Consider the following 4,737-nt stretch of genomic DNA (forward strand, 5'->3'; position numbering starts at 1 on the left):
AGGAAACAGTTAATCTAGACGACACGCTGAGTTAATACAACCTTCCTTTTGTGAAAATATCTCAATGCGCAAGAATATAAATTCGAATGCAGTGAATATTGCAGAGTCTCGGTTGTGTTGTGTTTTAAAATCCACACGTACAAGGAATTGTCCTTCTGCATGCAATCGCGTGAACTAAAAATGGCAAGTGAAATCTGAGTTAAGTACGTTTATAAATTATGTTAAGCGCTATTTCCAACTTATATGAATTTAAATTACAATTAAACACGGAAAGTGCCGAAAGACATAAAAGAGCTTTTGGGAAATATCTGGAACGATCGAATTTAAATCTGCCATTGAAGCCGCGACCATTCAGTTACAGTTCTTGTGAAACTTAGAGATCAATACTGGACGGCTTCAAGTGATGCAAGCAGTTTTCGAAAAAGTAAAGGTAGCTGTATATGGACAAGAATAATGGAAGAAACTACAAACCTGAAATCTGTAGCTGTTGATTGGTCTTATTCGGTTCTTAGTAGATGACTTCATGAGCAGTTGCTGATTCTTTTAAAGCCACATACAAGGAGAACTGAAAGGAAATGCTACGAAATTATTAAATTTAAAAAACTTTAGCTTCATTAAAAGATTGCTTTCTCCTTTTTCATGATGCAACAGGCCTCGTGTGACACGTCCTCAGCTATACTAAGCAGTAAATAATTGGCAGCCTTCAAGATCCTTCCAAAAGAAGAATTGTGAAAGTTAGTGTGAGTCTTCAACCAACCAAAACTCAATCCTGACATAATGGTCAAGATTACACATTTGTTATTTGCTTGTGTGGAGAATGAAACATGTCCTCCTTGGTATAAGCCATATCAGGTATAACAAGGGAGTAGTTACAAAGCTTCAATATGGCCACTTTTCCCCCTGCTAACACGGCAGCTGTTCAGCATTCAATTCGGCAGGCCCTCCAACTCTAGGAGCTAAATGATCTAAGCATGAACCCAATCGTATGAGGTTTGTGTGTGAAAGAGGATATGAAAATTCCAGGACCCACACAGCTACCATCAGCTCCAGCCGGCTAGTGTTACTAACCTGTACATAACAAGTGATTGCAAGATAGGAATGTGAACGAGCCAAATGTTAGAATAAAAGGGCAGATATGAAATACTGAAGGTTTTCTCCATTTTGCCAAGTTATTTCATGTACAAATGGCAGATTGGAAGACAATCTTATATAGATGATAACGAACAAAGAAGTTGAAAACCAATATGACATTGCCAACGACTAAGTTGTTGATCCAATCAGTTATGATTATTATTTTGAAATAACGTCCCCGCCTCATAGAGCTAACAAAATGGTCACTAACAAAATAGTTGTAACTTTAAAAGAAGGTATAAAAACATGATATAAAACATAAAGGTGATTTATTGTTTAGCTTACCCATTTTGGAATTCTTTAACACGAGCGGCTTTGGTACCCGAAGAGAAAACGAAACCGTAGCAGGACACAAAAAAGTTAACGAGCAAAAACCAATTCATTAAAATATAACATTCGCGTACAACAGTACAATTCAATTGTACGTTTATAACAATTGTTTATTGTTTGACTGTTTATATGTTATGATGTTCTACAGCAGATGATTGACTTCAAGGAATCGGCCAACTGCAACGATCATAACAATTGTGTAACTACCGCTTAGTTTTCGAATCTCCTAAAAAGAAGCAAAGTTTAACTCTCTTAAAAAATAACGATGTTTCGATATACGGTACATGCCAAGACTCCATGTACATTTTTATCCAAGAGGGGGCGTAAGAATCAAAGCTCTACTACACGTCGATCCCTGTTGGTTTCAACTTATTGCCCCAGGTTTTATACAACATAAGTCCAATCAATGCTTACTGCTCAGCACCTTGTTCCTTTGCGACTAAACCTAGCTGCTTTTCACTCAGAATGCTATGAAATTTAACAATTTTCTGTAAAAATTGTATTACACTTATGGTCGTAATCTTGTAAAGGATCCACATGCAGGTTACTGGCCTGAGACTCTAATAGCTGATTTTTAGATAATTAGGTACATGATTACCTTGTAGACCCAGGCTCGCGTCTCTTGGTCTGTGAGACAAGTCCAGCTATTGAATTTATAAAGCTAGCGGCTTAAAGCACAGATACGCGATACAAAGTACTTATACAGGCCTGGTAGAACAGGTGTAGAACACAAACATCAACAAATTTACCAATTGACAGATCTTTTTGTACTTAGGTTACGTTGGGAGATTTTCAGTTATGAACACCTGAAAGATACGAAACTTCTTAGTCTCACTTTCGACATCTTGGTGCAGAAGCCCTGAATTTTCTCCCTTAGTAATAGTGTTCGAGTACTTGCTCCTCTCGGTGCCCAAAGAAAGTAATAGATACTGCTATTAACATTCCCTTACAGTACTAATTAACTATAATATCAATAAATTACTCCTATATCATCAATTAAAGTTGATTCGCTTAGCCTCAATATAAAAAAATATATATATGCATAAGAACATCCTTCAATCAATTGCAGAGAAACCTCCTCGATGTAAAGGAATAGCTCAAGTAACAAGCTCTATTTTGCTATTAATCCAATCTAGGTACACCTTCCGGTACGCCCGCTATGTTACGACTTATCTCACCTAAACAAATGAGAGCGACGGGCGATGTGTACATATCTTAGAGCCCTACTCATAATAGCAACATAACTAACATTACATTCAAATCCACCTTCATTTAAATAATTTCATAATAAAATCCGTATAAACATTCTATTGTAATCCATCTCCTCTTACTGATAAGCTGCACCTTGACCTGAAATCCTCCTCAATAAAGATAATGAAGGTCTCTAACTGTCTCTAATACCTTCAACTACAGCGGTATACAAATTGCCAAACAATAGTAAGTAAAATATATCGTAGATTGTCGAATACGGGACAGGTTCCTCTGAACAGCCTAAAATACCGTCAAATCCTTTGAGTTTCAAGGACAACTACTATCACCCAGGTATTACATTTTACATTAAAAATAATAGGGTATCTAATCCTAGTTTAAAAAATAATTTCATAGCCTCAAACATAGAACTCATTATTTTAAATAATTTCACCTAAAAATAAATAAAACAAAGTCGTTTAATATAAATTTATAACTACAGCTTAACCATCACTACCTCTTTCCTTCAACCCCCTTGTCTCACCGCGGCAGCTGGCACGAATTTTGCCGGGTTTCCTTAAACCTTAACTGCTTTAAACATTAATCAATAAAGAAAAACAAATACTGCGACCAATTGTACTTCATTATTTACCTTTAAGATCAATAATGTTCATTTCTTATCAAGAAGGTTACATATACAACTAGATAAATAAGAGAAGGAAAGCCAGGATAATACTTTATTATTAATTTATAACGCTAAAATTAATAATTATTAATTATGTATTTAATCTAATTAATAAAAATTAGTATTTAGTAAACCCTATTTTCCCCCTTGTCTAGTATTCCATCTCTTTTTCCCCCCCTCAAACAAAATTGTACCCTATACAAGTATATTTACTTTCTCCTCACACATATGCTGTAAAAACTAGCATATACTGGATACGTTAAGCTTATTAATATACCTTTAGCCGGTATCTCAAGTTAATTAAGAGGATTAAATAGATTTTCAAGTTTTAATTATTATTAATAAATAATATTTCTAAATTTAATTATTATAACACAATATCGATCTATTTAAATTCTCATATACCACTATAAATAATTATTAAATAATAAGATGCCTGATTAAAGGATTATCGTGATAGGATAAATCAAGTATTTCAATATACTCTTATTACACCTAAAAGAATTAAGCTTTCACTTTTGACATCAAAAATCAACGTGCGCTGTACACTAAAGTGTAGAATGATAAGCTAAGATGAGCTAGTGGGCTCATACCCCGCATATGAAGATTATTCTTCTTTTTCTAATGCTCAGTAATCATAAGACTCTTTTATTCTCCACAACACTTGTGTTGGGAACTCTTATTTCCCTAACTTCCTCATCATGATTTGGTACTTGAATTGGTCTTGAAATTAACCTCTTATCATTCATCCCCCTGATTTCAAAGACCAACAATCAACGTCACACCGAATCTGCTTGAAAATACTTTTTAGTACAAGCTATTGCAAGATCCTTACTTCTAATAGCAATTATTTTACTCTACATAGGACTGCAAACTACATACTATTTAATCACTATTTCCTTACTTTTTAAAATAGGCGCAGCTCCTCACCACTTCTGAATGCCCGAAGTAATAGAGGTCATACTTTGAATAGACTGCATTATTTTAATAACATGACAAAATTTAACTTCTTACAGCTTAAAGCCTACAAATGTAATCTACCTAACCTTAATTTTATCTTTAGTAGTAGGCTCAATCGGAGGTTTAAATCAAACATCACTACGTAAAATCATAGCATTCTCATCTATTAATCACACTGGGTGAATACTTATAGCCCTACTATTAAGTGATATAACACGATCCCTCTTCTTCCTATTTTATGCCTTACTTTCAGTAATAGCAATCACTCTTTTCGCAATAAACAAAATATTTCATATTAATCAAACTTTTCTAATAAAATTGTTGTAAGACTATTTTCAATAGTCTTTTATCTTTAGGTGGCTTCCCGCCACTCTTAGGACTTTTACCCAAATGAATCATTATTATAAAAACTGGCGAACAAATGTAATTTAATGTTCTTACCC

The 4,737-nt window shown here is 34.3% G+C and overlaps 1 non-coding gene across 1 annotated transcript; it reads right to left on the minus strand.

The window, feature by feature from the left end:
* Window positions 1-2,594: 2,594 nt before the first annotated feature.
* LOC145672176 (small subunit ribosomal RNA) lies at window positions 2,595-2,999 on the minus strand. Its single transcript, XR_014128621.1, has one exon. It is a non-coding gene; the product is annotated as a small subunit ribosomal RNA (ribosomal RNA).
* Window positions 3,000-4,737: the final 1,738 nt, after the last annotated feature.

Source organism: Thermobia domestica, chromosome 15 (assembly GCF_964235325.1).
Source record: "Thermobia domestica chromosome 15, izTheDome1.hap1.1, whole genome shotgun sequence".
Classification (NCBI taxonomy): domain Eukaryota; kingdom Metazoa; phylum Arthropoda; class Insecta; order Zygentoma; family Lepismatidae; genus Thermobia; species Thermobia domestica.